At 42.9% G+C, this 11,414-nt stretch overlaps 1 protein-coding gene across 8 annotated transcripts in view; it reads left to right on the top strand.

The window, feature by feature from the left end:
• cspg5a (chondroitin sulfate proteoglycan 5a) overlaps positions 1-11,414 on the top strand; it is a 53,020-nt gene that overhangs the window by 21,690 nt on the left and 19,916 nt on the right. The gene's annotated exons all lie outside the window — the stretch shown is intronic.

Below are 11,414 nucleotides of genomic sequence, written 5' to 3'. Positions count from 1 at the left end.
TCATCCTCTGGGGACCATGACTGTCTGTGCAAAAGTTTCTGGCAATGCATCAAATATCTGTTTAAAAAGTTGCGGATCGACCAACATTTCCACACAAAAAAGAAAAGCAAAAGAATTAAAAACAATCCAAGTGTGCAGCTGCTGCAGGCTTCATGAGGGTCGCTCATTTACATGTTTAATCGACAATAAATACAATGTGCTTGTTCTACAGAGCAATGAGAACTTGTTGTCAGCGAGACTCCATGAAACTGCTGATTTAGTTTGCCGCTCTCTGGTCTGGACCATGTGGAAAAGCTCAGAGCAAAATAGAAGCCAGCACGTTATTGTTAATTTAAACAAGAGACTTTTATGAGGAAATGTCCCCCTCGTCTGCCAGGCTGTTTTCTGAGGTTGTTTTTTTTTTTTCCTTTTGTGAGAGCTGGAGTCATGCAAACTGTACAGAGACACACAATAATATGAGCAAAAACATGAAGGCACAAACACTCACTCGCTGACACACACTGAACTACAGATTGATATTAATTCATATTTTTCATGTCCGTTAACCCGACTCCGTCCTGTTACTATATGACCTGCCTTCTAGGCTTCAGCCACAAACTGCAGTAATGACTTTCCTCAATACTCAATCCAATAGGGTCGTGGTGAATCTAGGTGGAGGTCAAAAGTCAAACGGATTAAGAGATATGAGATATAAAATATGGTGTAAGCCACAGAGTAGTTTCGGCTCGATATGAGTCCTCTGCCGCCGCATCTGAAAGTCAACAAGCGCATCTGTGGATTAAACCGTCCCGATCTGTGATGAGAACAGCTACACTTGGAAAAAAAAAACCCCATCACGTCAGCGTGCTGGGTCCAGGATTACAGCTGCTGCAGATGTGGGAAAGATGTGCGATAGCTTTTCAAATACTGTATTAGTGAATGAATGAATGGAATATATGAAGGAACCACTACCAAACCAAACCTGTAGGATCTGCTGTAATAATAGTAATAAACGAATATTGATTGAATTACCCCCCCCCCCCCCCGAAACATTTTCCCCTCCTCTCTGTTCCTTCCTCAGAGAGCGGCAAAAGTAAAATTCTTACATGCATCCTCACAAAATAGGCCGTATAGAGACTTAGTGAGCAATCGCAGGAGTAGATGGTGAGCCAACAAGCTGGGAACATGCAGTAGCCCTGCGACCCTCTTTATTTCTTCCCTACACCGTGTCTTTTGCTGCTTCCTGGCCTTCCCCTCTCAGGATTGTTCATCGCTTCATTCAATAAAACCTCATTGAAGGTGCAATAAAAGCTCTGAGAGCTAGCGAGCTGTCAGGTTGTTAGCTTGTGTCTCATCGATTCCCGTCTCACTATTATCCGCAGACTGTTCTTCTTTTGTGGAGCGGTTCGTACTCTGACATGAGGCTAAATAAAAAGGTTGATGGTGCGTTACAGCTAACGATGCTAATAATGAGCGTTTTTGACTCTTCCGCTCCTCGTTCCCTCTGAGGTCGACACTGTCAAGACGGCTTGTAATAGAGCGGACAAAGGCATGTCGTCAGGTCGGGGCCGTGCTCTCTTCCACTAGCTTCAGTAACTCAATGCAAGCTCTCATTCATCATTTCTTTCATACGTCTTTATGAAAAGAAATCTTCCTCATCACAGTTGAACCTAAACCAAAAAAAAAAAGATGAATCCAGACTGTGGTGATTCCAAATGTCAATGATGTAACATCCTCCTGAGATATCGTCATTAGCGTTATAATCAGGTGGCCTTCAGCCGCCATTTTGTACTGACGGTCAGCATTCATACAGGAAGAGATCCATCACACGAGAGGCATAGAAAACAATTTACACACCCGCTGCAGCCTTGGTTGAGGGGAAAATGGCTGCATAGAAATCCAGTTCATCACACACACACACACACACACACACACACACACACAAAAAGTAAACATCTGGAATACTGCAAACATCTCAGACTGATGAGATGTAACGATGTCCGTTCTTGTAAGTTTGTGTGTGTGTGTGTGTGTGTGTGTGTGTGTGTGTGTGTGTGTGTGTGTGTTTGTGCCATCAGTCACATAAACATGGATTTCTCGCAGCTCAATGGCAGAGATTATATACATACATCTCCCCATAATCATCAAATGAATGAGCCAACCAATCAGTGAGGAGAGACTTCCAATTAGCGCACAGCTGCACAGATTAACATGCAAATTTATGTGCGGTGGCGATCAGCCTCCTGACGGGAGCTGATGGAGAAAATATTACACTGAGTGACACTGTAAACACTGCTGTCTACACACAAACAGGCACACACACACACACACACACACACACACATGAAGTAGCACAGACATCTCAGCCTGAACTAACACGACAGACGAAGACGTTGAACATCTACACACATTGTGACCCCATGACCTCAGTTCAGGGTTATATTCAACAGACCACATCATCACATCATATCTAGTGACCACGACCCCTAATCCCCCCCCCCATCTTATCTTTGACCCGCCTCCATGTCAAATATCAGCTGTGGTTTCATGCTCTGAATCATAATTGGAGAATGTTTGAAGATCGTTATTTCATATTCGATTCAACAGACAGTTGATGACCTTCGGTTCTTCTTTAGTTTACGGGACGCGGGAGAAGGGGAGAAGATGCTGCATCCGGATGTTCAACATGAACAGATCACTTACCAATTTAATTATGAGGTGGTGGTATAATAACCATAAAAGCATATAATATAAAAATATAGAAATATATAAGAAACCGACGAGTGCACAATTGGAAAATGGCGTCTCTTACAGTGATAAGTGCCGCGGTTGAATTTCAACTGTGTGCACCGTATTCACAAATCACACGGTGCTAGCGACGTCCTGATGTAGCGACGACTCACAGCTGGTGATGCTGCTGACTCTCTGATAAACCTCTGAGTTAGCTAGCTCGCTAAAATGGCCATGACTGACAATCCATTGGTCTCTTATGGAGCGGCTCGTACTCGGACAGAGAAGGTTAAATAAAAGTGAATAATCACCAAACTGTACATCTGCCCGCTCCTTCTTGTGTTAGTTTTAGTGTAATAATTTAAAAATGTATGACCCGCTTAAAAACATTAAATTCCATTTTTAAAACATTTGTCTTTTCCTAATTTGCACTTTCCATTTGTGCAGATGCATTTTATAAATAGGAATATTAATTTGAGGAAACAATAACTGGACCTCATTAAAAAAAAAAACATTGAGAAAGGAACAGTTGTAAATATTTGCAGTAGTCGACGACCGAGCAGGAAGCAGAAATAATAAACAGATCGTCAGTGTTATTGACTGAGAGGGAAACGGAGCGACGCCGAACAACTCTCGCTAAGCGGTCACATGATCCGGATATTTAGGGGCAGATTGTGGTCGTCAGTCAGCAGATAGCAGCAGTGACGAACCTCCTGAGAGTGAGTCACACCAGAAACCGAGAGGCGCTGTGACTGTGATGCTGGGCAGAGGAGGACCAATATGTTCCTCTCTACGTGTGTGTGTGTGTGTGTGTGTGTGTGTTTAGGCATGTTTATGTGTCTGATTACACATGTGACTGAGTTGTGTGTGCACATGTGAAACTGTGAGTTCATGTGTGTGTCTTTCTGTGTGTGTGTGTTTGTGTGTGCAGCTGAACTGAAGCTGCTTCATACATCAGGCCAATTCAATTACAGCAGGATGAATGTTCGGACCTTCCTGCCCTCACAGCGGTAAAACACACGACCCTTTTGAAGTGCTGTTTACTGACCTCAGAGCAGCCTGACGTATCTCATTCTCACACACTCAGGATATACGTACCTGCGCCGCTGCCGGGGGAACGCTCACCTCTCTCACTGTCGCTGAGTGCAGGCGACTTACTGCTTCAACTGTGTCTGAACCGATGCTCCTTTTAATCAAGGGACAAACAATGAGCCAAAGACTATTTAACAAATTGGATTTATTGATATATTTATATGACAATTGACATCATGATAAAAACAGTCAAAGAAATTGTACATTTATCTGTGCACAGAGAACATACTCAACAATTATAGATTAGCAACACTTTTAATATTATTTCTGGCATATTAATATATTGATTGAGTCATTTATTTATGATTATTTTTAGATTTTTGTCAGTTGCATTTAAAGGGACATTTCATTGATTTTCACACAACCAGATCAGGTTTCAGTCTTTTTGTTGGGTCTGTTCGGAGCTTTGTCAAATCTGTTGGGCAACGCACATCTTCCCAGCAGATGGTGCACATAAAAAAACACCAACACCCATTATTTTCTATGTAATCCCCACACACTGACATCAAACATGTCGATCCACTGGGATATTCCACGGACCTGTTTCCCAGAAAACCAGTACTTTTTCTCACGTTCGCTACCAAGACGGGCACATCCTGTCCGCTGTCTCTGCGCCGGTACGTTTCCCCCGTCAGCATCTAACAGCACAGGACTGAAATATTTACTCAGTCAGATCCGAGAGGCCTCGTGTCTCATCCAAAGATGAAAATGAAATAAATATGTGGAACAGAACCCCCCCCCCCCCCCCGTTTTACCACCAGAGTGTTTTGTACAGTGTTTTAATAAAGATTGCTATTGAGTTGCGTGATGGGAAATGTAGGATCCAGCGTTTTCTGGAGCTTGGAGCATGTTAGGGAGTAGAGGCGAGGATATCTCAGGCCCTGATGCTTCCAATTTCAACATCCCTTTTAAAAAATCTTTTCTCTTCAGCTAGTGATAAATCGCTGCAGGTCTTTTTCTTCAGGATAAGCTCGAGTTTCAGTTTCTTTTTTTTTTTTATGACAGGCAACTCATAACAGTGAAAGCCGAGGAGAAAACACATCATCTCAAGTTATAGAAAAATCCTTGTGCAGAGGCTGAAGCTGTTGGACTTCATGAAAATAAGATGGAAAAAAAAAAAACTGGAGTTTCTGGGAAGTTTCAAATCAGTCAGAGCGAGCTGTCACGCATGGCTCATGTCTTTACTGTCACTTCCTTTGTGGTTTAAAAAAACACAGACTGAAATAAACTCCAGTGATCAAGTCAGTTTGAAAACACATTTATGACTTCATTAATTTTGTAGGATTGTAGCTCTATACCTCTCTGTAAGTGCACTGCAGTGCTATCTCTTTTTCTTTTTGGGAGCTATCTGCGGCATCTCTGGCGCTGGCTCCCCTTGTCCCTCTGACTGATGGGATCTGACATCGTAAACCGCTCCCTCCTCTGGAGCTGAAGGACCAACGACCATATTCGGAGAAACAGATGAGAGGAAAACAGAGGGAGGGAAGGGACAAGGGTGTGTGTCGGGGAAAACACAAAGAAAGCACAACATGGAGGGTGTTTATATTCTGACTGTTTATTAGAGAATAATGGAGATGTTGGGAGGATAAGAGAAAACGAGGGGAATTAAGAGAAAAGAGGAGCGATGGAGGGAAAAGAGATAAAGAAAGTATGAGCAGGAAATGGAAGAGAGAGAGAAAAGAGTGAGAGAGTGGACAGAGAAAAAGTGAGGAGGTGGAAGAGAAACTGAGCGAGAGAATGAGTCAGAACTTTATAACTGTTGCCAGTATGGAAACGACTCGGGCGAGCCAGGTCGAATTTACGGGCGTGTGTGTGTGTTAGTGTGTGTGTGTGTGTGTGTGTGTGCGTGTGTGTGTGTGTCCTGCAGCTTGATGTAATTAAGGGAAGCTTTGAGCACCAACAGCAGTTTGTATCCATTTTAGATTTCATGATCACATCATGGAAACACACTCAAATACACACTTAGACGTTCACACACACACACACACACACACACACACACACAGACACACACACACACACTCCCACACAGGCACACACACACACACACACACACACACACACACAAATAAACCCCCGTACACACACACACACACACACACAGACACACACACACACACTCCCACACAGGATTATGGGTGTATTAGGGATCACCTCCAAGTCAAAGAGCGTGGGGTCGTGGAATCAGGCCAGAGGTCAAACACACAAGAGATTTATGACGACTGCTGAGAAGGCCAGGACAAAAGACACACACACACACACACGCACACAAACACACACGCAAACACACCCACCCCTTTGTTTTTGCCAAAGGTAGTCTGGTCTGATGTATTCAGTTGTTGACTTCACACACACACACACACACACACACACAGACAAATTTGTTTTTGGCAATTGGCGTCATGCAGCAGGATAACTCAGTTTTCACTTTCAGGTTCACTGCACGCACACAGACACACACACACACACACACAGTCATGTACACACACATGCAAACAATGACAAGAGTCATCGGGACTTTATTGATCGTTATGTGGGCGGGGCTAACAGGCTGTATTGAACCAGTTCAGAGTCTGTCGATCTCCGTCAAATTCCACTGCATATCTTGTGCTTTTATTCTGAAAGAGTAGTGGAGAGGAAATCATCTGAGCCAGATTTATCAATATGCAGAGGGACTGGAGTCATGGTGTGTTTTCCTGAGCTGAAACAAACAAAATACAACCAGAGATGAGTTGTGTTTATAAATTCACTATTTGAAAGATTCATTATAATTATCTTATAGATCCTGGACGTTTCAGCTCAGGACACTGTGGACTTACTTCATACGCCTAAATATGAACATCTGGCTCTCTGGAGTCAAACACCGGCAAAGCAGTTGATGATCCAGTTCTATCAGAGTTCAGTTCAGTGCAAAGCCTTGTGTGCAGTCTTATCATTAACATGTGACCTGGGCCCCATTCCAACCAGCTTCTTCGGTAATGTCTTACACTGCCTGCTGCTGTTTCAGCCGTTTCCTGAGAGAAAACTGCAATTGTGTTTAAATTCATATAAAAAAAACAAAAAAAAAAACAGCATGCTGGCCTCAAATACAGACTAATTTCCAACTTTATATTCCTTAGAAAAAATCCTGGAAACGCTCGTCTACGTGCAATTAACTGTAAACAGAAACAACGTGTTTTAGACGTTAGAGTTTGCTGACACGGTAGAGCACTAAAACTGCTCTGATGTAAGTTATAAACGATGTAAGAATCAGCTTTGATAGAAGAAAACAAAAAGCCTTCGACTCTTATGATTCGTGACCAAAGTGCAGCTTTGATTTGCGCCTACATGCAAAATTAAGACACAGCAAATATAAAAACTTTCATTACCTCGTCAGCAGTGGAATGAATGAATGTGTCAAAGGTCACTGACATTTAACTCTTTGTGAGTCTGTCCAACAAACTTAATGGAAATCTGTTTTAATGTTCAAGCAAAGTAACTGACGCAACCTCTAATATCAGCTGTCATTTTTCATTGTTAAGATGAACGCATGTGTCGTTCCTTCCTGCGCGCCCAGTCGGGATCAGAAGCCGAGGTGCTTTCACCCCGTCGATGGCTGCTGCTTGTAGTAACTGCGGGCGCGGGACACATCTGCATACCGGTAATTGCTTTGCAGTTTATGGCGTTGTGAACGCTCCCCGGGGACTCGGATCCATGCTGAGTGAGTCATTCAATCACACTGTTACCCAGCCTCTCTTTATATATGATAGATGATATGAAGGTTAGCGCTTAGCCACAGTCTGACAGACAAACTCTGTAAATGTGACAAACAAACAGAGACGTGCAAAGCGAGGTGTTTTTGCTGCGTATATCTCTGGATTTTCACTGGACTGGAGGAACTGCTGTGGGTTTCAGGAACGTTCACGCAGCGTCACAGAATATCAGACGCTGGTTTGTGAGCTCACATTCAAACACAGGATTATTGTGTTTTTGCCTGAACCCTGGAAAAAAGAAATTCTCCACCTGACGAAATGTTGTTTGAGCTGGTCGGATTCTCCCGAAGCCAAAACGGAGAACGCAGATTATATCGTCATGTTTTTTTTATAAATCCCCCTTTTCCAGTTTTCAAATCAAGGGATTTAACGTTACCGGCTGATTGAATGGAACAGCGCTGTCCCCGCTGTGTCGACTAATAAGGTTATAATGGCTCCATCTGCATAATGGAAGCCGACGTAGTGATATTTTATTTAAGCTGGTTTGTTTGGAATCTGCTGCAGAGGACTGGATGCCTCTGGGAAATCTAAGAGGACAGCTGATGAAAGACAAAACGCAACTGACCTAAAATAACATAATTAAAATGTGTGTTTGAGATGGAGGTGGCCTGGATTTTTACTCGATCACTATCCCCTTTGTTCATTTGTCTGTTTTATTATTTTATTTAAACTCAGCTGCTGAGTCTCTCAGACATCAGGAACACGTCGCGGCAACACAGAGCTCCTGTCTTCCTCATCTGTTTTATTTTTTCATAGTTTCTCTCCCAACATGCGTCACATGCTGTCAATCAGCAGCACAGCGGAGACGCCAGATGTTCCCAGTGACGGTGAAAGAACGACTGTAGCGGCGTTGCGTTTCCCGGCTCCTCGGAAGCCGAGTTGCGAGCACACAACCAAAAAAACAACATAACTTAATTAGAGCAAGTGTGAGTCATCACGGGAGTGTGGACCAGAGTTTACAGTATTTGCAGTGATTTTACAGTAACACTGAAATACAAAATAATAGAATAATAAAAAACAAGTCGGTTGGTTACTGCAGCAGAAAATGTCTTTGACTCACGCAAACAAACAGTTAAAGCTGCAAATAGAACAACTGTGGTCACAAAATACCATTGATGAATAAAACAGTACAAAACGTTAAGTGAAGTGCAGTGGAGAAGGATCTGAGGCGCTATTTTTTATTTTGATTTGCTGACTAGGCATAAAAGACTATTTTTAATACCATTTAATACCATTAAAAGATGTTGTAGATGCCAAATGCCAGTCATGGTGTAAAACCACTGTAATGCTCAGCAGAATATGATCAGTGGCTCCAAATGTTTTAGGCTTGAAATCCTTTTTAAAGGTCCCGTATTGCATAAAGTCGTATTTCCATGTGTTGTTTGATTATAGATCAGCTGTAGTTTCTATATTAATACTGTGAAAGTATCAAAGCCTCAGTCCACAGAGAAATGCACACAGCCTGTATTCAGAAAGCAAGCCCTTTAAACCAGCCGTCAGGACTTCTGTAACTTTGTGATGTCACAACAAAGCAGTAACTGCCCTCAGCCATGTCCCAAGCCCCGCCCACCTGGACCAGCTTTGCAGGATAAGGATTGGCTCACCAACCTGTTGTTACCAGAGCTCCAGAGAGAAGTCTGAGAGAGGAGATGTAAAACTACATTGAGATGTTTTTTGCTTCTTAAAACCACAAATATAAAGTATAAGCGTAACGTATGGACCCTTCAACAACGCCATGTCTGCTCACCACGCTTTGTAGAGGCTGTATGAGTGGTGAGCAGAGTGTTCCCTTCTCATGTTGTTTAATTCGAATAGTTTTTCAGAGGCTTAATGAGCTAAAACTATCTGGTGAACTTATTTATTTAATTTCAAAAAGAAGTACTGAGAAAACAAAATTCATAACTAATAATGTAATAAACCCAGCGATGTCTCTGAGATGAACCGAGCCAGTGAAGTCACACAGCTATTTTCTATTAACCCCACCTCAGTCAGGCATCTTTTTCTTGTTAAAACAAAACAAAAAAGGACCATAAACTTTTACCCTCTGTCTGCCTTCGTTAAATTTCCCATAAAGCCATCTAATCAGATGAGATGAAACTCTGTGTCCACAGCCTCTCCTCCTCCTCCTCCTCTCCTCAGTGTTTTAAGACCAAATCCAGTTTTTAAATCCTGCCCTCAGCCTGACCCGTGGTTTCTCTTCCCCTCCCAAAAGCCCTCACGCGGCGCATTGAGGAAAAAAAAATAAGTTAGCTTTTATCCTGCGAAGAAAAAGAGTTTTCAGAGCCACAGAGCTGCAGCGTCGCCTGTCCTCTGCCGGCCTTCTGTCATCAGATCCACCTCTCTCTGGGTGCTACAGAGACCTCACTCTCACTTTTTCCCTCCTTCACCGTCTCTGCAGCTGTTGCATGAGAAAATACACTTTGCTTGGAGGAAGAAAAGTTTAAAAATAGCGTCGTTTTAATGCAACCATGTATGATCTATGTTAAAATATTCAGAGAACACCCCGCTGTGCCCTCTCCCATCACTGCAGATCCAGCGCTCAGAGTCCGGCCTTCTGTTTTCTAAAGACCCTGTAAAAATATGTTTCTCCCCCTCAGCTTGTTCTCCATCCACGTGCTTTAAGAAAATGTATTTCTCTTTGCAGCGTTCAGGACCTCCACCGAGCCTGCAAAATCATTTAAATTTGTTAGAGCTTCCACTAATCAACTATTTTGATGCAGATCCAGATGCAGATTGAAGATTTCTAAACATTTTTCCGTCATTTAAATAACAAAATTACCGTAAATGACGTGCAGCCACAAGGGAGGAGGAGGAGGAGTGGCTTGTATTGTTAATGATTCCTACATTTCTGGAACTGCGCCTGATCAGGGAGCCTCTCCACAGTAATTCAGCTGTTTACTGATCCACGGTTTAACTGTGAACCAAAACTTCGCTGAAATCTGTCGTTCTGCCAACAAACAAACATAAGCAATACAAAAAAAACAGGAAAAAAAACATTTAAACAAACAGATCTTCCTTGGAAGAGGTGAAACTGCCAGTTTGACTGCGAGCGTCACAGAAAAGATCATTTCATTTTTATCAAAATCAGATGCAGAACACGGCAACTTCGCTACGAAGAAACACAGTGAGTCGGGTGATTAGACGGTTATCTTCTTCAGTGAGGGATTATTTACAGACAAATGTGGATGCACATGCACGTGGATGCACATGCACGTGGATGTTTCCGTTTCACCATCAGATAAACTAACTCATCAGAGCTTTTTCACATCCAAGGCCATCATCTATAAAATTCTTACTTTTAACAAGTCTGCACGTTGCAACTACAGTGTGGTTCAGCTCAGGGAAAGATCGTAGTCACGTTTAATGAAAACACAAATGTCAATTACTGGTTTGTGATGGGGACGACTCTGTGATGGCTCTGCACCGATCCACCAGCCTAACCTCCACACCCTTTCTCTCCGCCTCTGGTAGCTGTGAAGGGTAAATCATTTACTGCTTTGGCATTGAACTGTGGTTGTGGCCGTAAATCGTGAGGTGCACAATCCTCCGACACGGGTGTAATCTGTAAAGGATGCTTGTCTGGATTAAGTGGTTTAGAAAATCTGGTGTTTGCAGTCCGTCTGATTGATTGACAGCAGGTTTGTTGCTCTCAGCGTGTTTCCTGATCTCAGCTGAGAACAGTGTTGTCATGACTCTGGTCAAAACTATGAAAATAAGACCCAAGTTGTAATGAACTGGAGTTATTCTTTAAGCAGGCGTATTAATTCCCTGGTATCGGTATGTTCCGTCACTGCCTGCACCCTGCCGGCCTGTGGACCTAAACCTGCTGACCCGTCAGTCTTGAATTTGCCTCACACGCCC

This window comes from Seriola lalandi, unplaced genomic scaffold, assembly GCF_002814215.2.
Source record: "Seriola lalandi dorsalis isolate HSWRI2012SDOR001 ecotype SW California unplaced genomic scaffold, Sedor1 jcf7180002054934, whole genome shotgun sequence".
NCBI classification, from domain to species: domain Eukaryota; kingdom Metazoa; phylum Chordata; class Actinopteri; order Carangiformes; family Carangidae; genus Seriola; species Seriola lalandi.
Note: the sequence above shows the minus strand (reverse complement) of the source record. Positions and strands in the feature narration are given on the sequence as shown.